General features: G+C 40.5%; 1 long non-coding RNA gene across 1 annotated transcript in view; it reads left to right on the top strand.

Moving 5' to 3' along the window:
• LOC140930768 (uncharacterized) overlaps window positions 1-25,000 on the top strand; it is a 162,554-nt gene that overhangs the window by 124,811 nt on the left and 12,743 nt on the right. The window lies entirely within an intron of this gene.

Genomic DNA, 25,000 nt, shown 5'->3' on the forward strand with positions numbered 1-25,000 from the left:
TAATATGGTACTGTTATCATCATTGATGGCTAAGTGATCCTGTAGAAGACGGTCCCCTTATCAACTTAATGCGAGTACCGTGGGATTAAGTGAAATTAAAGGAGAAACTATATGTAGCTTTTTGCTGTACTGCTATCTGAGATGAAACTCATTCCGTGATGATTTGTATACATGAAAAAATATACACTTGCTCAGTTCCAAAAGCTTTGACTTACAATTTGTATCATTGGTAAGTAAGAATTTCACACAGAATCAAACCCACCGTTTTGCCAAAATAATGTAACAGTGTTTACATTAATAGGCTGAAGTCAGTAATTAAAATCCTACATGGCTAGTGACATAGTTTTTAATCTCTTTACGTTTCTGTGTAAGCAAGTTACTGCACTGAGTAATTATTGAGTAACTGAAAGATGAAAAAAGGCTAACAATGCTTTAATCAGTAGGGCTCGAAAAAAGTCTCGCCCTGTCATCCAGAACAAGTAGATTTTCTTGCTGGGAAAGTCACTATGCGCTCTTTTCCAGTGAGTATTATGGTCAAGGGAAGTCATGAATTATATTTTTTCTTTGTTTGGTTTAATTAATTGCCAGTTTGTGGTTTCAAATTTTTACCTTCTAATGCTTGCACATAGTTGTATAAAGTTAGAGTTGTATAATAAGAAAGTAAAAAAGTAAAACTATGTAAATATATTTAGGAATAAATGATATTACTGATAACAAGAATCCAAAACTTTTCGCTTGCGAAAACAAGCGACTTCTGTAAATATAAGTAAATGGGTTGATAACTTTAGAAATGATTTTATAATTTCAAAAGTACAAATTAATGTAAAACTATGTAAATATATGTGCAAATAACTGATATTACTGATAACTGGAATCCATCAGTTCACTAAATAATCACTTAATATTTATAGACATTGCTGTTTCGAGTTTGGCAAGTGTTAACTCCCCACAATCATTCTCTTGAATCATTTCCTCATGAATATGTTTTGACAGACAGTGAGAATACATTAACATCCATACTTGAGCCCAAGGGTTAGGAAAAGTAATTCACAAGAAATGATCTTGAGGCAATTAAAAAAATTCATACAGTAAATGACTGTCAACAAAACCCAGTGTAGTAAGAACCTCCTTGCAAAAGTTTTATTTATTTTTTCAGTAATCAATCATCAATTACCTCCTTCATTGAAATAAAAAACTAATTTAGAACCAACTTGCCTGCTGATTAAATGCCCTGATATATATGAGAAACCATTTTCTCAGCTAGACTTCAAAAAAATATATTGTTCTTAATCCTGGGTGTTTACTGTAATTCCTTTCTTTTGTTTTATTGCCTCAAAGCGTTGTAGTCAAGTATGAAATTTGATGCATCAGATAATGGCGTATAAAATCAATAGTATGTTATTTTTTACTGATTGCATCTGAGCTTTTGCTAAACTTACAACTTACACCCAATGCCCATCTTGCATTTTTTATCTTTTGCAAAATGCGATTGTAAATCTTCCCAAAGATTCAACCTTCCTATTTCAAAAGATCTGATGATAAGGCATCAAAACAATGCTCTATAATTATCATGTGACTACATTGGAGAAAAGTATATGCTACAAAAAACGTGGCATCTTAAAGTTTATAACTCAACTCGAGTGGTAATAGCACCGCACAAAATGCTGTGATCATCGTTGATGGCTAAGTGCAGTACAATACCTGTTAGCTACTGAATGCGAGTATTGCGTAATTAAGTGAAATTAAAGGGGGAACTACAAGTGGCGTTTCGATGTACTCAGTGTCATTCTGGAACGAAACTCATTCCGTGACGATTTGTATACGAAAAGAAATATACACTGGCTGTATATTTAAGCTTTGAGTCACAATTTGTAGCATCGGTAAGTAAGAAATTCACACAAAATCAAACCCGCTGTTTTGCTACAATAATGTAAGAATCTTCGCTTTTATAGGCTGAAGTCAATCATTAAAATCCTGCATAGCTAGTGAAAGTGTTTTTTAATCGCTTCAAATTTCTGCGCTGCTATTTTTTGGTAACAGAAACATGAAACAAGTCTAACAATGTTTTAATCGGTAGGGCTGGAGAAAAGTAGATTTTCTTGCTAGGCAAGTAACTTTTATGCTCTCTTTTCCAGTGAGTGAGTGTGTATGTAAGTTCTACTTTGATTTGCGTGAAAAATCCTTACCTTGAGCTTCACTGACTTAGTTTTTATAAAAACATCGATCGATCGAAGAGCATAGTTGAAATACCAGAGGTGAACAGGTCTAATCAATTCGGGTTCTGTGTGTAATGGACGTACAACCACAAACTGCAAGACGTTTGCCTTGCACAGGCGTGCAACATGTGGTTGGAAGAAAAGGTAGACACAACTCGAACTTTGATCTGACCAGCGGTGGATTCCTTTTCATGTCATGTTATCTAAGTAAACTGCATCGCCAGTCGAAAACGATAGACTTCAGGTAGCAAAGCAATCATTTCCTTCTCTTTGATTCAATGATAAAACTAAGGGAAACGTGACTTTTTCTTTTTTCGCTTTACGCATAATTTGTTTACATATTATGGTAATGAAAATTAGCCATGTGTGCGCAAGCAAAGGGGCCGAGTCTTGAGGCCTGGGATCTAGTCCGCGAGATTTGAAACCGTTTGCAAGTGACTTGAATGTTCTTCGCTCGTTCACTGTAGGCTGAAAATTGTGGGTGTATTTTAATTGCACTATGGCAAAACGCTTTGTGAACGAATTCTCCAAAAGCCCTTTCACTGTAGAGGTAAAGAACTGAAACACTTTTTAACCTTTGTTGCTGTTGGGAGTAATGGCTGAAACAGTTGAAAACAACAGGAAAAATTCATATCATGTTTGCATTAAACTTATTAAGGCTGTCAGAAAAAAAAATAACATCACGGGCAAAACATTTAAGTGACATTTTCTCCAAGAACATGCACCATTTTCTTATTGAGATAAATTGGTTTCTTTTCTTATTTATTTGCTACGAAAGAAGTAAAAAGGAACAAAAAATGGAGAAATTAATGGCAAGGAGGCGAAATATGTTAATTAGGCGTTCTCAATTGCAATTTCGAAGGCCGAGGCTGATAACATTAGAACCAAGACCTTGCTAAAGTCGGTACTTTTTTGTTATCACCGGTGCTGGAATAAGCACCAGTACTGTGGTGTCAATACTGTGTTACTAACTGTACCAAAAAAGACAATATGTATTCTTGGGCACGCGGACCTCCATAGACCAGTCACCTTATTCTGATCACACAGCCGTTTCAACTACGGTCTTTTTTTTGTACTGCGCATGTGCATGCGTTCTACACACTTTCGGTGAAAAAAAGGATGCTTCCACGGTGGTCCACACCAATACGATAACTCTCCGTTCCTATATCTGATGGCACAGGATTTGAGAAGCTGGGAAACAAAACTATACAACTCCGAATCCCACATTTCCTGCAGTGATAATTGTTGAAACGCTTGGGGGAGGGTCGGAAGGAATGTAGGGGGTTGATCTGATTGGTCAATTACGTCGCGATGTCTCTTGGGGCGATTGTAAATCCTACGAGCTTTGTCTTACAATAACAATAATGTTTTCGAACAACTCCTGTCAATCAAATGACATGATGTCACTGTAAATCCAGTCATGCGTACCAAGCATCACTCCATCTACAAAGTGAAGATGAACGATATGCCTAATCTTTCCTATGAGGTGGAAGAGCATTGAGGTGATCAGAGGGTACTCTGTCGACCAACGCTTCCTTGAAACCTCTTCTTAGTCATTTTGAGTTTGTTGAAAATCTGTCTCTGTTTTCTTCATAGGGTAGTAGATTTTTGGTGAACATAACAGCTCTGCAAGTAGTAATTAAAAAGTTTACAATCGAATCCATCAACATAGATAAATAATCCTACTGCCATAAACCGAATGAGCACTGAGCACGCCAGGTACTGAATAAACGGGAACTGCAATGAGATCTTTGTTCATTTCTTCGGAACACATGAAACGTAAGAATCGGGCCTTCAGGCGCGAATAACGTGGCCTTTGAGGGTGGGTTGTGCATAGTTACGCCTTCACTGTAGTTCAAACAGCATTGCAAAGGCGGTGACAAAATTTGGCATAACGATATCTACCACCGTCACATAGCTTCCATAATTTGTCTTTTGGTAAAAAATTCAGACGTGGAGATGAATTTTGGACAATGTCTTTCAAGGAAGCCGACATAAAAGTATAGGTCAGAGAGGGTTAGACAACATGCACTTGCACAGGTAGCCATCATCTTATATATTATAACACGCAGTGAAAATCTTTACAACGCATCGAGTACGTAGGTGGAACATGGTTAATCGCCGACTTCAAAACCAAGAGAGCATTCAAAGTGAGCTTCAACATCAAAATCAACAGCACGTCAGTTTCTTTTATGATTTCGACAGTTGTCAGGTCTTTACTCTGGAAAAAGGCAACATGACTATCTGTTTCCACTGACAATTGCTTTTTCGCCGTCAGACGAGCATTTACTAATTCAGGAGAAAACAGATCGGCCTTTGACCTCTTACGCGAAGGATTCGCCATTTTCGACGGGCACAGCACTGCTTCGTACGAAGTACCAGACCCCGTCCAAAAGGTAAGATCACCACTTTGGCGATTCTCGGCGATTCTTGAAGCAAATTCTGTTTGTTTTTCTTGGAATTTCTGTCCACTCTCGCCGAAAAGTGGCCCCTCAGCAAATTTGGACGCAAGGAAAGTGGCTGATCTCTCCATAAAGATCCCCTTTAATTATACAGAGCATTTTTCTAATCTGTTCTAGGTTAGTACGGATGATTAAATTACATATACTAGACAAAAATATTAGTGAATTCAAGGGGATTCTTTTAAGTCTACCAGTTGTTGGGTCATTTTTAGTTAGGAAAAAATAGTGCGCTAGTATGTAAGAACGCTAGTTGCCAGCGCTATATTCGCTAGTACGTAGGTGCACTGCTCATCCCAGTTGTTGGGTCATTTTGTAGTCGGTAAAAATAGTGCGCTAGTACGTAAAAAACTTAGTTATCAGCGCTATATCCGCTAGTACGATGGTATGCTGGTCATCCCAGTTGTTGGGTCATTCTATAGTCGGTAAAAATAGTATGCTAGTACGTAAGAACACTAGTTATCAGCGCTATATTCACTACAAGTACGTTGGTGCGCTGGTAATCCTCGCTATATTCGCTAGTACGTTGGTATGCTGGTCATCCCAGTTGTTGGGTCATTTTATAGTCAGTAAAAATAGTACGTACGCTAGTACTGATGACTAAGCAAAAAAGTACAAAAAGCCATTCCTAAAACAGGCAGCGTGTGAAGATTTTCAGTGTCTAAAATACAGTAAAGACATTTCTTAGATTTGAATCTGGAAAGCTTGGGCTCGACCAAATCTTTTGTTGCAGGGGTTTCACGCATAGCTATTGTAGGAGCCAGGCTTTGTAGATTGGTGGCCGAGACTTGCACATGACCGGCTATACACTTATCATCATCTGCATGCCTCTTGAGTATGTTGGAGAGAAGAATGTCCAAGTATTTGTATTGTTTCTCCCCTTTCACTGGAACATGCCAGTTCTTTGAGCATTTGCTGTATACTTTCTTGAATCGCCCCTCAACCAGTTCACAAAAAGCATGGCAGTTGTGGTCCAAGATTTGCAAGAAGGATTCTTGCAAGGAAAATTTCATATCTACAGAAAACAAACAAAAATGCAAGTACTATGATTTCCTATTTAAGTGCACCCCACTCATTGTTGTAAATAAAAGAAACTATTTTTGAGTATTTCTTTCAAAAATGTATCATTTTTGGTAGCCACGTTTCAAGTAACGTAACCATTTGAATTTTGTCAAAATATTCTCTATAACACAACAAAATAACGCAAGACAAAAATGTCAGTGACGCCTACAATCACTGCAACAACAGTGGTATGACACAAAAGATGCAACCAAGACCCAGAAATTCTGAAACTACTAGTTTTAGTAGTCTATGTAAACAGAAAACCCCCGTCAAAACCTCTTTGTATTAACAAGTGCTTGGATAATATACGGTTTAGTATTATTCTTGCACTTACGCAAAACCTATGCTTCAAACATCCATAAACAACAAAGAGCACGCCTCCTTCAACATTATGCCGAATAACTTTCCTTTCACTTGAGCATCCCTCTGCTTGGCGCTTCCCCTGAAAGAAGAGGTCAAGAACTTTGTTCATTTCCGCAATTTCTACTATTTCCTTATTTGCCATTCCAACATATTTGGCCAACTCTTCAAAAATCTCTGACAGGTTTTCTTTTAACTTAACACGGGCATCTTCATCATTTGGCTCCTCGGCTGCCTCTTCCTGTGGTTTTCCACCTGGCTCTTCACTACTACTCTCTATCAGCTGTTCATTTGCCTTCTTGGTTACCTCTTTTTGTGGCTGTCCGCTCAGCTCTCTATTGCCACCTTCCACCAGCTGTTTTCTGGGCACTGTCACTGACGAATGAGCCCTCTCACTGTTGTCTAAACTGCTATTGTCAGCAAACTCGAAAAATGTTTCAAAGGCAGGTTTTTTGCTGCTGTCATCATATCTTCCATGAAAATCTCCTTGGAACTCAGGAAATATAAGTAGTATGACATTGGCGGAGCAATATCTTTATATTTCCTTGACTATTGGACATCTTATTGAATTTTTGACTTTGAAGACAGTTTAGCTAATAAAATTTCATGGTCGTGGCACAAAGGTTATGAAAAATGCACTTCAGATTACACTATGAACGCATCACCACGGAATTTGCATCTGTTGGGCGTGACTAGAATTTTAGTCTGTTTTTGAGAAATTTCTCTTCCTGCAAATGTTCTTAAAATCACCTTTGAAATCACTTCCTTAACTTGACGGACCATCCATAGAATTGTTTTGGCACGCAAGGTAAACTGCGAACTGAGGTCTGCATGCAGGTCTGTATCCAGCATGCTTAATCGACAAGAATACCCCATCGTCAAGGCCTGAAGATGATTCTTCCATATTAGCATACCTTGAAAGGACAACATGGCCGTTGGTAACACCTATAGATGCGTTGATGACTTTGCCACTGGCCTGCGTTTTAGTGGTATGCTCTCTTAGGATGTTTAAGAAAGATCTTGAAATCGTGTAATGTTTCAAAGTCACCCTATAAGTACGATAAAATTTCATCTTTTACACTGTATGTTGTAAAAAATACTTATTTTATGTTAAATTTCAGCATACCATCAGAATGGTGAAGAATTTGTTTAACATGTGAGAATTGCATTGTTGTAGGGACTCCAGAGGATTTTTTGACCTACCAGCAATCTATTTTTGGAAGATTTAGTTGTAAAGAGCTTAAAAAAAGGAAAAAAAATGATACCTCAGTTGTTTAAATTCGTTGAATTGTTCCAAAGATATGAAATATTGAAAGTGAGGATTTTCCACTTTTTTGTGCTTAAAATTTTAAATTTCCCTCCAAAAAAGTGGGACCAATTGGCCTTCTTTTCCATCATAGTAACCATTTATTTTCAACTAAGAGTACATAGCAACTACCATTATGGTAGCTCTTTATAACCTAGCAAGTCCATAAAATGTCTTGCATGGCAACATAACATACAATACATGCAAAATGGTTACCATGGCAATGCAGTTTCCATAGCAACAAGGGTCAAAATGAAGTATTTACCTGGAAACTACCACTGTAATAGCTCTTCATAGCCTAGCAAGTCCAGAAAATATCTTGCTAGAGAACATTACATACAATACATGCAACATGGTTACCCTGGCAACGCCGTTTCCATGACAACAAGGGTCAAAATGAAGTATTTTAAATTGAATTTTATCAGTCTGACACATTGAAACAGAAAGGATCCTCTAAATTTAAAATCTTAGGGACATTTGCACAATTATGGGCAAGAAGTCCATGCAACCTTAATTTCTTAGTGTTAAGGTAGCACTGAACATTACCCCAATTCATACTTGTTGAAACGTAATCTTTCTACTTGTTTATAAATACCACAATTCTATAGAAATGCTGAAGTCTGATAAATAATAAATTCTAGATGGTAGATATTTTCAGGTCATAGTGTTGCCATGGTAACCATCTTTCAGTTAAATGAATGCCTGAAAAGCACCAACAAATTCACAAAATCAGTGTTGCAAAATGTTCATGTCAAAAATTATGTCCTTATTCAAAACTGAAATAAAGTACTTGCATCTGTGTATTGTGCCAAGTCTAAGAGTATAAAATTTCTAGGTCCCCGTCTCTATAATCATCGAGTAGCTCGAACGTGTGAATTTCGTCGTCACCCTCTTCATCATACGAAATATTAAACCATGTCCTTGTCCCAGGAACCAACCCAATCACTACGCCAAAATAGCCCTGGCGTGTGCCATCCTCTTGAAAATAGTGAACAACTCTCTTGCCGACCAGGAGCTGTGGGTTCTGCATGACTGGGTCTTCTTGGCCTCCTTGGGCTCTTCCACGTTTTGCTGATGGCTCTGTTACATGCTGTGTCTCAGAAATAAGTCTTAAAAGGTTTTGTTTCAGTTGGTCCAACGAATGCTGCTTCTTGTCTTTTGAGAAGGAAAACAGAGACTTGTCACCCACCTCCTGAAGCAGAACAATCTTTCTGAAATTGATCTGTTGCTTGAGAGCAACAATTTTTCTTGAGACTGATGGATAACACAACATACCGGCCTCAACAGCATCAGCAGTCTGCCACAGTCCATCTGCAGATGTGGCATTCACAAGTTTCTCCTTCTGTTGCTGAGCTTTTAACTTCTTTCTTTCAATGTTATCTTGTTTTTCTTTTAGTGTCTGTGCAACATGTTGACGGATGGCTTCTCTCCTTTGGTTAAATAAGTTCTTGTATGCTGGTGTCAACTTTGTAGCAATTTTGAGAATCTCAGATTTTTCTTCTGCATTCTTGCGATCAAGCCAAGACCTTGTCTTGTTGTTTGCATACAATATCATGCCCTCTAAAGCAATTGTTGTGGCATTTGGTTTTTCTCTCAGTAAGCGGTCAAGTTGTGCAAAGTCACGTTCACTAACGACATTAGACTTTAGGGTTGACTTTGTTTCACTGATCTTTATAGCACTAGGTTTGTCATGAACACCTTGTGGTAAATGATCTTTTAGCATTCGCTCCATGGTTAGGTAAAAGCTCTTGAACATTAATTGAAGAACTTCAACTGTGATGCTGTCATCAGTACACTGCTCAAAAAGTTTGTCATACACAACATCTCGGTTGATTAATGTGTCATTGAAAAGGTAAACCTCACCAGTAAGCAGTGCTGAGGCATCCTCAGACCAAGCTTTCAGAGTCCCTCATAGATGTGTACTTGGCATTCATATCAAGGATTCCTAGAGTTTTATCTTCAATCACTCTCCATAGGGGGACTGTAATCATCTTGTTAATAACTCCAAGAGCTCTTGTTGCTGCAACATACGCTTTCAGCGTAACATCTGCTACCACTGCCTGCAGCAACCTATTTCCAGTGCCATAAATGGATTCCAAGAAAACCCTAGCATGTTCATTAAGGAAATACACACCAGCTGCATTATGAAACACAATGTTAAAACGGTTCCCTTTGAAGCTAGAAAGTGGCACCTTTTTAATTCCTTGTGTCTTGAGGTACTCACTGAAAGGCAATGAGCAGCCCACTTGCTCTGATCCATGTTTTTCCATTGCTTTGCACATGGTTCGCACCAGACGAATTGTACCTGACTCAGAGCCCGTGGCATTTCCTGGAAGCGCTGCTGCCCCCACCTTTTCTGCACCAAACTGCACCTTCTCCCATTCTTTCAAAGTCTTATCTGCCTGATCTGCCATTGCAACCATAAAGTGCATTCCACAAAAGAAGTTATTCATCTTGGCAACTTCCAACTGCTCCTTTTCAGTCAAGTGTTGCCAGTTTGCAGTTACTCCTGGTAAGCATTCAGCTCGATATGTCTGCAGTAATTCATTGAAATTCTTCTCAACAATGTGCCGGTCAGACATAGTGTTTTTAATAGATGTAAGGATACGTGAGGGGGTACCATTCTTCCATGTTGCTCTGCAGCCTTTCCTATGTCACTTAGGACTTGCTTTAAGACCTCAAGGGTTTGAGCTGCTGAACCTGACTGCATATCAGCAAGACCCAATGTGTAGCAACTGGTTTCAGTAGATACTTGATAACTACCACATTTATGACCAAACTTTGTAGTTCCATCCGTGTGTAAGGTGTTAAATTGCTCTTTGGGTATTTGTTAAGCAAGCTGCAAGTGTGAGACAGTCCTAGCTTCTACAAGCATTTCTGCCAACTTGCTTGTGCCTGGGAGTCTGCCTAGTTCAGCTTTAAAAATGTTACTACTTACACTTCGTATGATGGGCTCCACATTTTGAATTCCAACATTTCTGCTCAACAGATCCAAGCAAGTCACCCGTACATCATCAGTGTACCTTCCATTCTCAAATGTCACTACAGCAGGCTGTGAAGTTTGCATAGCTTCCAATTCGTCAACTCTCTCTGACAGTTGGTTTAGTACATCATCTTTCTCAACTATGATATCATTGCATTCTCTCAGTTTAGTTGAAAGAGCACTGTTCCCATCATCACCAATGGCGTGAACATTTTTTAGATCACTGTTTCGTTTTCTGTGATATCTGTTCAGTTCCTGTACATTCTTCTTTTCTTTGCGGATTTCACTGACTTTTGTCTTATAATTTTCAATCTTTTCACCTTTTGAATCCAGTTCTTTCCTTAATTTAGATATCTCTTTGTTTTTTATGGCCACTTCCTTCTCTAAAGTTTTCTTCTCTCCTTTTTGCCTGTCAAGTGCAACTGATCGGCGCTTTAGTTGTCTTGTTAAATTCCTACAAACACTTTTCTGAGACTCACACTTTGCCTTAATTTTTTCTTTCTTTTCCTGCTCTGTTGTCAGGCTTTCTTTTACTTCACACAATTCATTAGCTAAGGAGTTGCATGCTGAGATCGTTGATGCATACAAGGTATGTGACACAGAAGATTCTTTAAAGTTAACTTTCAAGACAGATTCAGTATGTTTCCTTTTCAAGTCCTCTTGGAAGCTTTCACTCTTCCGACTCTCAGGTAAGTCAAATGGTAAAGATTTCATAACCTCAATATCAGTTTTTTTCCTGTCTCTGGATAGCTTTTGAACTTTCTTCTGTAAATTTTTAACACGACTTGTTATTGCCTGCACTGATGGACATAACTCATGAAAATTTACACCATAGTAATACTTCAACCATATCATCATACTCTGCCAGGTCAAATTATTTGTCTCCATTGAATTAAGCATCTCTAAAATAACACCTTGACATAGATGTTTACCAGTTTCTGAATTTCCTGACAAAGTTAATTCCTGATACTCCATTGGGGATGAAGCAGAGTGAAGTATAGAGGTTACTTTCACTTTGCAAACAGGACATGTCTCTACCATCAGAGACCACTGACGGATACAAGCAAAGCAAAAGTAATGCATACAGTCTTTGATGTAAGACTTGTTTTCACATCCTCCAAGACACACAGGGCATGTTTCATTTTCAGGGTCATCTGATACTGGCAAGGAGATCTTGACTGGGTCATGGAAATCAGGAACATTAGGCTGATCAGGTCCGTCCTTGGAATTACTCAACATGGAAATAAGCCAGTCTGTTGATATGCCGTTCTTCATACAATATGGACCAGGATACTCCTCGCTGTCAGCCATTTTTCTTAAGAGAATTTAAGCAGTATATCAAAAGTTAAATCCCTGCACCTTCAAATGTAGATTTTTCACATTAAAATGCTAACATCAATACTGGACAAAGAAATGGGCCACTAATTTCAATTTCTTTACCTCTTAAAATATCTGACACAGTGACATCTCTGGATCCAATGAACCAAAAGCAATAACATTAACATTACATATGTTCAATAAAAATGGATGTAATAGAAATTTAAGAGGGAAGAAAAAAACAGTACAATAGCCAATACATAACCGAAATTTAAGAGGCAGGAAAAAAGCTGAGAAAAGTTTGCTGCCAATCACTCAATGATATGACATTGTCATTGACAAGTTGAAATCAAACTAAATCACGATTTAATTTGCTACGAAAGCCTACTCAATAAAACCAAATCACGATTTACTCATCACCATACTCGATACTTATATTTATAACTAGGGTCAGGGGCTAAGACCCAGTTTCGCATTGCCAAAATAACAACAAATTCTAGTACTGCACACAGAAGTTATATAATTTCGCGCCAGTTTATTAGCTCCCATCCTTCAGCAATCCTAGTACAAAAGTACTTACATGGCCGTAGATTTCGAATTTCCCACTTTAAACACCTCAAACATCAGCAAAATGACCAAAAATGTACTCTGAAATCTTCGAATGTGTATTGTGAGAGCATGTAACATTGGATATCGCTTAAAAATACATCAAAATGAAGCTTGCCTTCTTCGCTTTTCGAAGGAAAACTTCCCAGCACCGTAGGATACCAGCATCCCTTGCGAAACTAGCGTTTTTCACAGGTCACCCAGCTCGGCCATTTCTCACCCCAAAAATAACATTGATTTATTCGAATGCGCAGAAAAGATGCGCAGTGGTCCGCTGGAGTCCCTAATTGTTGACAGAAGCATTAAAGTTAATGTAACAGAGTAATTTCATCAGGATATTACTAAAATTATAATTTTGTTTTAAACTAAAAAATGAATCAGCCATGATATTTACCTTAAACCGTCAGCGTCACTGAACAAACTCTTTCACTAAATTTAGTTAAAACCTCCTCCCAGCTCTTTCATTGAAAAAAATTTGCCACAGTCTCCTGCACTTGTGAAAGTGCTCTAATATTCTGGGCCTCCCTGCTTGAGCTCTTTGAGACTGATTTCCTTCTCCTTTACCTACAAGGTAAGGCATCAAGTTATAAATAATTGTGATTTAAATGTTTTACTGTACATGAGTAAAGTGTTTGGGAGCTAGTGTGGCGTAGTGGTGAGAGCACTCACCTCCCACCAATGTGGCCGAGGTTCAACTCTCGGCGTTGACACCATATGTGGGTTGAATTTGTTGCTGGTTCTCTCTCTTACTCCGAGAGGTTTTCCCCTGTCATCAAAAACCAACATTTCCATTCGATCTGGAACGCACGGACATGTTTAAACGAGTTTATATTAACTCCTAAGTGCTTCGTGGGTAAAAAAAGCAATTTACAACTTTTTTTAAAAATTACTAAAATTATCCATCAAATGGGAAATTATTACAGTATGTGGTATTTGCCTTTACAGTGAGCAAGGGACGACTATCCTCCACTATAGGGGGATGGATAACCTGTTGTTATTGAGGAAATCGAATTATATGAAGGATACCAAAAAGATATAAGGCTATCCTTGCTTCTAGCCATGAATTAGGACAGCTGGTAGTGCTTGCTTGCGGAAACTACATCTATACAGGGTATTTTAAAAAGTCGATGACTCTGATTTGACAAAAAAAAAAAGCTTTGAAACATAAACAGTTAGGGTGAACAGCCCATAGGGTCTCTCCATTTTAAAAAGAAGAGATGAGCAAGGGTGGGGGTCTTATTGACAAAGGAGTTTTTTGTCACAAGCTTCAAGAGGTCAGGGCGGGTAAGACTTACATATTTATGGTCTCGCCAGCAAGTTAATGATATGTAGTTATGCTCGTAACTTTTGTCAGGTACCTGCTGAGTGCAATTGAAATTTTTGTATTCAACCACGCCGCTGGAGAGATCAAAGAAACACTGCAAGTTCCGAGTAACATGCATGCATACGAGAGACGAACTGTCTGAAAGGGAAATCATTTTACGGAACTGCATATTTTGACTGCAAACAGACTGCTGCACGACATGGAGTCTTCATTTGAAACACACCCATCGCATTGGATAGCATATAAGCTTTTTTTTTCAGTTTCCATTCGAATCATTCTAAATGGAAAAACCTTTTAAATAGATGTAACGATTTCAAAAACACTTGTGTTACCTGTCTGGATATGTAAACGGAACATAAAACTCAAGATTGTTCTAAAGTTTAAAATAGGCATTCATGTAGCCTGTAATGATTCCTGTGCAATGTCTCTAATCTGTCTTTATTGGAATTTACTAACAAGAGCAATGGCACTGGGCCTCTTGCTGATGTCCTACTGAAAACAGTCCTCAAGTATATCCTGAAGCGAATCACCGACGATCGTTGAAAGTAATCCTAACGAGCGGGCCTCTCTTTCTTCTTCATAAGGGCATTCTCGTCCTCTCTGTGAGACTCCAACTGTGCACCATTATCTTGAAGTTTCTCTCCCCAGCAGTCTGTTTCTGTGAACACCTCTATTAATGTAACTGCCAAGGACCATACATGGGATTTTTTTAATTTTTTCTTTTTTTAAAATTTTTTAAAGAGGTTTATTACTCTAATAACAAAGAATTTATTAAAAAGAAACTAATACATCGGAGTTAACAGTGTCGTTCTTTCTCTCCAGCAGGCACGCTGGAGGCATAGGAAGAAGTGCCAAGTATGCCTGTGCTGCTTGTATGACAAACGGACGGAGCAGATTTCAAGTTGCTCAGTCCCATATCACGGAGTTTTGTGACCTGTGTTGCCTCATCCACTAAGACAATGGCGGGTTTTATGTCTCTGTGAACCACAGGGGGCGTCAAATTATGTAAGTATGCAACAGCGTGGCAGTTCCTTTTTTTGTGCAAGTTATTACAACTTTGGATGGTGAAATGGGTTTCGTTTTTATCATCGCTGAAGGAGGTCGTCTGAATTGGATCCTTTGATCAATTTTGACACAAGGTGGATTGCGTTTTTCAAAAATGAAATTGCCATAATTTGGACAATGTTTGATGGCGAACTAGGCTATGTACTTTTATCTCAGATTCCACACTTGCTTGGAGATGCTTTGCATTTTTGACCTTAATATACTTTACTGCAACATTAGTTCCAGCCCACAGTCCTTTGTAGACTGTACCGAAGGAACCTCTGCCAATTTCATCTTTCAACATGACCTCATCCTTTTCAACCACAGGTGAAAGACCATGGCCATCTTTGCGGGAAACTGGTGGACGTATTTCCTCTGAAATAAAACAATGGCTCTCTTTTGCCTCCATGCCAGCGACGGGGGGACTTAAGGGTTCCAACTTGTCAACCAAACAGATCACGACTGGCTTTGATGTGGCCTTTTCTTCGCCAAAGTGAACCTCTACGAGGTACCTTCCTGGTGATTTTATAATAAGGCAACGGCAGTTGTTGCCCTCTTTGACCTCTTTTGCATTGCGATACCATACACAGCACGGAAAGGCAAATTTAAGTTAACGTAATGGTGGCGTAAAGCTCTCATTTGCGTAACCTTACGACACATTTCTGCCACTTAAAGCCGAACCTTACCTTTACACATATGTAAAGAGACACTTTAAGCCCTGCGTAAAGGTGGTGTAGATACGCCGTGAAAAGGAGATTTAAGCTAACGTGAAGTTGGTGTAAATACGCTTTAAAGAAGGGATTTAAGCTAACATAAAGTTGGTGTCAATACGCTACGAAGAAGAGATTTAAGCTGACGGAAGGTTGTTGTAAGTACGCTTTAAAGAAAAGATTTAAGCCCACATAATATAAACGAAGTTGGTGTAAAGGTCTCATTTAAACAACTTTTCTCTACTTTCACGTGTTAGGCGGACATGTAAATGAGTTGCAGTTTAAGAGAAGTAGGGCTTATTATAAACGCCCAACCAATTTCCCTTGACTAAAACCAATTCTATCATGCTTTTCACATATCAAATTTCCTTGTTAAAAATTCCCAGATATGTTATCGACAAAAGCTACGTGTACGAATCGCACTCGTTTTAGCCCCAAGCATGACCTATTTAATAAGGTTTTCTTTTCACACGTGCACAAAGAATTCTTACTAGAGACAAAAATTTTAAGGATGCGTTAAAAACTAAGGATTCAGGTAACAAATGGAAAGAAATAACGCGTAAGAAACTGCTTTCAGTATTCCTTTATGCACTGGTTTATTTACAAGTAGAATGGAAAGGCATTCTAGTCTAACACCTAAGTAATATTGACTTTCAACATTGTGTAATAAAACCAGTAACTCTATTATACCAGCGTGAAGACATGTACACCTTTCAAACTGATTGAAATCTACTCTTGTAAAAAAATTGAAATTCGTAAATCATCTTAAAGAATTCTGATTAAGTAAATTTAACTTAAAAGAGTTTTTTTACATAGAAAAGCAGTGACTCTGATATGTTCAGATGATATGTACACTTTGTTAAAGGGTTTAAATACTCCTCTCAAAAACTGGGAAACTAGAAATGATTCTGCACAAAGCTGTTAAAAGCAAAATGTGACTGATTTTTTGCAAACAGTAGCTTCAACATACGAATGTAAAATGGTGTTCTCGAAAAATGAAATCGACAAATCTTCTTAATGCAGCATAATCTATGTTAAAAGTTACAAGTAAACTCATAAAAATAAAAATAATCTCAAGCAATTTTTGATTTAAAAAACACAATAATATTGATAGTTTCATCACTTATCCCTTTCAGTCCCAAAAGTATTCCTTGGCAAAATCATCAAAAATTCAAAATAAATAATTCATATTCATTCATCCTCTTAAAACCACCTTATACGAGTCCATCATTCACACTGGGAGTTAAAGGGTGGAGATAACATTTTTATATAAAAAAAGTAAAAAAACGTTTCGACAGACAGAGATAATTCTGGCCCTGAATGATACGTTTCTTGTTCAATACTCTGGGGATGAGACATAGTTTTTTGTTGTCGTTTTTTTGTTTTTGAGTACTGAATGTTGTTCTGGGCGTGGTAGCCCTTGGAATTAAATTGGAGCCTGTTCTGGGTGTAAAGGTAGCCCTTGGAGTGGGTGTTGTTCCTGGTTCTTTGTTGGTGGTGGATGGTGGTGTTGGTGCTCTGATGCCGGTGGATGTTGTCCCTAGTGCTCTGTTACTGGTGGATTGTATTGTTGGAACTCTGGTGTTAGTGGATGGTGTTGTTGGTGCTCTGATGCTGGTGGGTGTTGTCCCTGGTGCTTTGTTGCTGGTGGAGACCGTTGCTGCAGTTGTAGTGCTGGCAGTAAGAGGTGCAGAGAAACCAGTGCTTAATGAGTGTGATGTGGATGGGTGGATGGAAGTCGCACTGCCCATCCCAGACCGTCAAATGATTGGCGCCGAGTTGATGAGCTGGGATGGGGTCTTCTTGCCACAAAGTTAGCTCTTGACTGACGGTTTAGATTCTCTATATATGAACGGTGAAGTTTTTTTGACATTTGTCAGGGTACTTCTCTCCCAGGGCAACTTCTTTACTAAATACGCTGAAACTATGATGTCCCCATCCTCCTCCTCGATGTCTCGAGAAACGGCTCCGGCTCCTGCTCCTCGTCCTCTTGCTCCTCTTCGTCCTCCAATATGTTGCGCCGGGTTCGTCTGCGGGTTGGTGCAGGAATGGCCTCTTCTTCTTCATCATCCTCATAGGGATACTCGGGTTCGTCGTCTTCTACGTTTTCTTGTACAGCATCCCAAAAGGTAGCAGTTGGGCGCGCTTGTCTGGTAGAACTTCTTTGGGTGAGCGTGTCCCAAATACTGCCGCCCTGTTCCTCTTCGGCGACTATTTCAGTGTGACTTAGTGTCTGTGACGCTATATATGCAACCATTGACTCCCGTGATGGATTTTGTTTGAAAGATTGGACTTCCGGCGATTCCCGGTGCCTGTTAGCGTATTCAGCCAGGTGGCTGAATAATGTTTCTAGAGTCATGATGTGCGTGGCTATGAAGAACATTGCGCCGGATGCCGCGAATAGGTGTTTGCAGAGACTCTTGACCGTGTCGTCCTCAATAAATTTCATTAAATGGGCCAGATTGCGTTCATCTGGTTCCTTGGCAGTCGCAGAATCTTTTTTGTATAATCTTTGTAGGACTGTTCTAATGGGTCTGGCTTCGTTCAGCAGAGGGTCGACGGTGTGTCCTGTGAACACCTTGTCTTTATATTCGGCGAGTGTTGCAAGGTTCGCATACAGAGTATCTGCAAGCTCGCTAATGGCATAATTCGGCCGTGTTAACCACTCGCAGTTCCAATGGAACAGCTTATGTAAAATCTCGCGGGATGTTAGCAGGCCGTGGGTTTTCCCGTATGGCGTGAGAAAATGTTTGGTTTGGTGGTTGAAATAGTTGACGCCGGTTTTGCTCTCTGGCGTCCACGGGTTTTGATTGCGTCTTGACATAGCTGAAAAGAAATAATTGCGCGTGAGATTGTCAATCACGGGTCAGGACTGACCGTTGACAGCGTATGTGTATCTCTGCTTAGCTGCTATGTGACAACGGCTTGGAGTCGATAGCATCGGGGAAAGTGGTGAGTGCAGTGCAGTTGGCTCATGCGACTGGTTGTCAGTTGGAAGGTTCGCAGCGTGAAGTATGTGGGAAGCAGAGTGAGTATCAAGAACAAGGGTGGGATGTGTAACATATAGCGGCTTCGTATAAGGTATGCTATGGACAAGTGGTTGGTTGATGTGTGGACACGAGGTGTTTAAGTTAACGCTGGGGTCAAGTGGTCAGCTAGCATTGGTGTCAGGATCTTGATGTCCTCACTCTTGCGAACTCTGGAGAGAGCGACGTATCCCATACCGCTGGGCACAGTAGGGCAGTCGAACCAGACGATCAGCTTTTTGATGTTAGTGCCTTGGGTTTTGCAGATGGTCATGCAATAGGCTGGGTTTAGCGGATAGTGCACTCTACTGCGCCCGTCTTCAGTGCTGGTGGCGACAGGGTGGGTGAACGTCGTCTTCCCGTTTGGAAACTTCAAGAGGAGGGTTTTGTTCTGACTGTTTTGAATTGTGGCGAGCTGGCTGTTGACCACACCAGTACTTTTGTCTAGATTTTGAGTTACAACAACGCACATGTCGCGAAAAGGGAGGAAGTCGTGGACATCATTCTCCAGGGGTATCGTCGACAGCGGTGTTTTCTCCTGGAAGGCGGGGCAATCACGATGTTGTTGACACGATTTGCTGCGGCACGGGAGACTGTTAGAAAGGTGGCGTGTGGCGCGTCTTGAAAAGTGTGCCATATGTCAAAGTCCGTTATATCGGATTGCTGAAATAGAAGCAAGGGCCGCTGGAAGTTGTCCACCACGTACTGTTGGGGGCGGCTATATTGGATGTATTGCAAGAACTCCATATACGCCTTGTTGGTGCACCGGAACTGCTGGTACACGGAGTGAATCTGGCAGACTTCGTGCAAGCGGCGGTTCTTCAAGATGGACGTGGTCTGGGTCGTACGGCCATTGATCGTCTGTAAGGGCGTTTGTTGACATTCGTCGCCAGCGATTATGACGAGGGGTCGATGGACCTGTTTTTCCAGTGTATCGTGGATCATGTCAAAGGTGTCGTCAGCGACCATCGAAGCCTCGTCAATGATGATGGCATCGTACTTCCCGATGTTATAGTTAACCACGTACTGTTGGTCCGCCGCAACAGGGATGTTGAAAAGCACGTAGATGGTGTCACCCAGTAATGGAGTATTCTTCTTCAATTAAGGTGTGGACCAGGCGCTTGACCACTTGAGTCTTCCCAGTTCCGGGACAGCCTAACAGGAGTTGGTATTTGAGGTAATCGGTGGAGTGCTCGTCTGCTAGTTGGTTTGTAGAGGAACTGCCTCCAGGTGACCATGTGCCGCAGGTCTGACGGCCTGTCTCCACAAGAGAAAAGTATCTGGAGTAGATGGCTCGCTGCTGTGGGGAGAGAGGATATTGCATCTAAAACTGGGAACGTTCAGATGTTGCAAACGTGTTGTCGATAACTCCCAGTTGCCACAGCGTGTAGATATCTTGCAGAGATTGCATGTATAGCACGATTGTGTCCAGATAGCTCCTCTTGTGGGATTCACCTGAGAGGTACTGCAGGATCGTCTCTATGGAGCCTAAGATGTTGGGCAGCTTTTCCCTTGCTGGTACGAAATGCTTAATCGGTTCGGGCGAGCAGTCTTCGCGGAGATCGTGAGGTTCGTCCAGGGTCCGATGGGGCAGATTCATAATCAGAAGTTGGTAAAAGAACACCGAGAAGTGCTTTACCCCTACCAGAGTACTGCCGTCTTTGTAGCGTTTGGGTGGATTCTTCTCATGATCATAGTGCTGCAACCACTCTAGGAATGTGAGATGTTCATCGTCTTCAGAGCGTGCCAGGTACTTTTGATGCACCTTGTGCTGCGTTTGGCTTGGTGTTGGAGCGGTGAACGGCTTGGTTCGTGAGTTACTCCATGCAATCTTCATAGATGTCAACTGAAGCACCATCTCCGGTTCCAAGGGATGCATGTTTTTTAGGAACGATGTTGCTGCTTGGTACGTGCCAAGGTCCATGGAGTAAAGTTGTTGTGTTTTAACTGCATCATGACACTTGGCCACGTACGAGGTGACGTATTTTAACAGCATCGCCTTGCCATCGGAAGATTGGACATCCATGGAACACTGAAGAGAGCCGGTGACGGCAGCTACGAACGCTCGTAGGTTACAGCCTTTATCGGTGCGCGTGTGGTGGAAGGCAAGGTACGTCTCGTTTTCGGTCAGCATGCAGTTTGCTGCTTGCCTGAGCGGAAGACAACTTGTGCGGGATTTCTGCAGATCGTAGACTAAGAAGGCCTCCTCGACATTCCCCCAGGGTATGGTTGCAGACAATTTCGTGACATCCATGTCGTTCATATCGTCCAGCCAGATCAGTATGTGTGCGTGAAGTGTACCCCTCTTCTGGAACTCAAAGCGATAAAAATAGTTGGTAACATTGTTCGCAGAGGGGTCACTCTTCTTAGCAAAGAGGTGGTTCTTCCATCGGTTCGTATTGCTGCCACACAGATAACCTCGGATGTACTGTTCGAGGACATGGGCAATGTGGATGGTTTCGGGTATGGCTAATTCCGTTGCACGTTTGCCCGTCTGGTTGCGTAGATGCTCTAACCACGGGGGAAAGGGGAAAGTCCATTCGAAGGGAGAGATCGTGATAAACATCAACGGGAAGCCAAACTGCCGGACCGCATCCATGAGATAACGATGCTGATTTGTCCAGTACTGGTGGCTAAAGGTCTTGGCCTCTAACGCTGTCGCAGGTGAGCATTGAGCTTGCTTAGCCGAGTTAATAGCTCCCGTGATCGTCTTAAACATCCAACGGTCGTAGTGGTAATGGAGCAGATCGTAATGCATTGCATAATCCGAGACGGCAGAGGCGATTTTGGTCATAAAAGATACCTTCCGAACATCATGCGGGTGTATCGGCCAGAGAATGCACAAAAAGGAGAGAGCGAATAGATCTCATCCATGGTGAGATTTTGAAGGACTGCTGGAACTCTCCTCACGTGAGGCACCTGGTATCGGCCAGCGCTGCATGTACATGATTTGGAACTCGCAGGTTTGGTTTGCTTACGGTACGCAGGGAGGAGCTTTTTCGATTGGAGCGATCCACAGCAGGTGCAATATGCCCAGCTGCCGTGTTCAGCCCAGAATCTGAGGTCATTGGCTATGTCTGTAAACACACGTTTGCTCCTGGTCGACCGCGTGGGGACTCTGAAAGCGCGCAGAAATTCACGCTTGCGGAGACGTTCCGAGCGGCGACCAGTTCTGGTTTCGTTGAGGTGACGTATATTGGTGGAACGTAGAATTACACGTGAGGGGCGTTGTTCCCAGTATCTCTCGCTGGACTCCTTGGTCGATTTGGGCTGAGGCATTTCTGAGAACCGAATGAAAGATACCCGGTGTACAATGTTTGCAAGATGAACAAAGATACACATACGCCGGCCAATAACATCAACATTGAACATCAAGTGTATTTTATGTAGGCAAGATGACAGGGTATTTCCACTGAGACAAAATGGCAGCCAAATATTCGGTAAGAGTCACTTCAGTAACTGAAACAAAACAAACATGTCTTTCTGACTGCCATGTCATCTCAGACTGCATACTAGTAGTGCTTTAAGAGCCTCCTAGGTACGTTCTGCAGCAACAAAGATACACAAGTCCTATATAGAGTTACGACAGTAGTCTTGGTCAATGCAGGAGTTTATCGACTTGCGAGTAACAAACTGCTTGCACAACCAAGACGTTGTCAATCAACTCTGTAAAAACACGCGTACTAGTCGTTGCTTTAGTAGCCTCCTAAGGACGTTCGGCGTTGTTCTAGAGTATAAGAGTGTGTGGACGAAGTATTCATGAGGTCGTAACAATCGTCTACTCTAGTGTGTTACATAGACCGATCACTTAGCGAAAGCAGCGTACTCCTCTTTGCACTAGTTGCCAACCTAGGGAGTTTCCGCTGGCGTCATCCTAGTTTGACAATGGTGTCTACTAGTCCGTGCTCGAGTAGCTTAAGTAATGACTTTCGACACTTCAATACAACAGTGGAGGTGATACTTACTGTAGAAGTGACGTCTTTCTTAGTGCAAACCAGACGTAATATGTGACAACTCTGAACAACAGCAAAGTGATCTAAGAAACAAACCAATCTTTGTTTTAGTGTTATCAGGACAAAAGTCGCAGAAAAATGCATCGTTTGCGTGATAGTATTTTGTGAAACGAAAACAGCTACGTGTACTTACAGTATAGACACGTTTCTTGATTGTTTCAAGAAATGGTGGCCAAGGATGGACGCAAACAATAGCAATATAACCTGGAAAGGGAGTAGAAATATCGTGATTTGTATGATGCTATATGGAAGGCAATCGACTCAGATGATGACATAGGAGTTTCAAAAGAAAGATAGAAATCATATGCTACTTACAGATATCACCAAGTTTCTTTGCAGTGGAAAACAACTGCAGAATAGTGAATATCAAGGAACCAAATGAATAACCTGCAAACAAAAAAGAGTGTCAATTAGATTACTGAGGAACACTTCCCCGGAGACGTGTCATTGATGTACCCAATGTTAGGATTGAAAGTTGACTCATGAATTATTGAGGGTGACTATATGAACAGCACCACAAGAGAAATTTTCACTTGTCGACTATAAACAGAGACTTGCATAGCATAAACAGACTTCTCATGAGTCTCAATAGGCGATTTTCGCATTTAAGTACACTCATGAATTATTCATGACGACTATATGGAGACAACCACAAGACAAATTTTCTCTTGTCGACTATAAACAGACACTTGCATAGCATAAAGAGACTTCTAATGAGTCTAAATAGCCGATTTCTGCATTTTAAGTACACTCATGAATTATTCATGACCACTTTGTGGACACAACCACAAGAGAAATTTTCACTTGTCGACTATAAACAGACGCTTGTATAGCATAAAGAGGCTTCTCATGAGTCAAAATAGCCGATTTCCGCATTTAAAGTACACTTATCAATTATTCATGACGACTATATGCAGACAACCACAAGAGAAATTTTCACTTTTCGACTATAAACAGACACTTGCATAGCATAAAGAGACTTCTAATGAGTCTAAATAGCCGAGTTCCGCATTTCAAGTACACTCATAAATTATTCATGACGACTATATTGAGACAACCACAAGAGAGATTTTCTCTTGTCGACTATAAACAGACACTTGCATAGCATAAACAGACTTTTAACGAGTCTAAATAGCCGATTTCCTCATTTCAAGTACACTCAAGAATTATTCATGACCACTATGTGGAGACAACCACAAGAGAAATTTTCACTTGTCGACTATAAACAGACACTTGCATAGCATAAAGAGACTTGTAATGACTCTAAATAGCCGAGAAGCATCGCCAGAGTACGAATTTGCCTACACTACGTGCGCAAAAAAACAGTTTTCCTTTTTGTGTAGTTCAATAAAGACACTAAAATTCAAGAATGACAATAAAGTTCAATAAAAACTACATGAGTTCAGTAAATGACACGAGCATTAATGTTTGTTCATAAGGTAATGCCAAGGTAGGGGGTCTATTGGGACTGGGAGTGCAAGGCGTCAGTTTAATTTTCACATAATTTTGTTTTTCAACATACTTGGACTCTATGCTGTTGACAGATACATAAAGTGACATTGTCCAGTTTTCGCAATCTTTGGGGCCTGTTCACACGGCCCCATCATCCTGCTTGTTTAGTTTTATTCCCCAGGTGCGGCTTGGTAAAGTCACAATCATTTCATGACTATAGGCGGTCCATTAAACTAGCTTTTCTGTTGTACTGCCTCCGCTGATATATTCTATAAAGCCCAGTCATTGCTATGGTATATGGCAGATAGGTTGACAGATTCTCATTGAGTGATTGGTTCAAGAGTAGAAATCTACATATAAGTTGACAGGTTATCATTTAGTTACTGGCCCAAGAACAGGAATCTGCATTTTAATTATTTTGTGAAGAAGCGTGAAGTTTTTAAAGTTTATAATAATCATAGGAAAAATATATTTTTCTTGTTAGTGGTGGGCGGAGGGTTAGTTTGTGGTTTAACTCATCTAGTTTGACTTGAAGTTTAGGGAGTATGTGAGAAAAACATTATTATGTCTGATTTAAAAAATGCTCAACATGTAATTTGGGATTTTAGTGGGGTTAAAAGGGGTTGACAGGCTAAACACGACTCCCGCTGTTTCGTGATGTAATAGGTCTTTGACCTTTAGAGTTTAGCTCTAACAAGTATGTCTTAGAGATTTTCCTCTCCTGTAGGAGATGAGAGGTGGTTCTCTGTATATTTCTCTCAGCATTGGTTGGTTTTCGATTAAATGCCACTTGCTCATTAAAATATTTTTAAGGTTAGGCACTGATGGATTGTACTGTGTGACAAAAGGCATTAATCCGTTTTTCACTTTTTGCGGTTTTTGTTGAAGTGCCGACTTTCTATCTGTAAATTTGACCTCTGTGAGGATTTTGTTTACCAGATTATCTGGATAGCCTCGGACACGCAAGTGTGATCTGAAATTTTCAACGTTTTCTTCAAATGCTGCCTTTGAAGAGTTGGTTCTAAGGAGCCTAAGGGCTTCGCCTTTGATAAATCCTTTTTTCACGCCTGGAGCGTGACAGGAGGAAAAATGCATGTATTGAAATGTCTCAGTCGGTTTAAA

The sequence above is a fragment of the Porites lutea genome, chromosome 3, assembly GCF_958299795.1.
Source record: "Porites lutea chromosome 3, jaPorLute2.1, whole genome shotgun sequence".
Lineage (NCBI taxonomy): Eukaryota > Metazoa > Cnidaria > Anthozoa > Scleractinia > Poritidae > Porites > Porites lutea.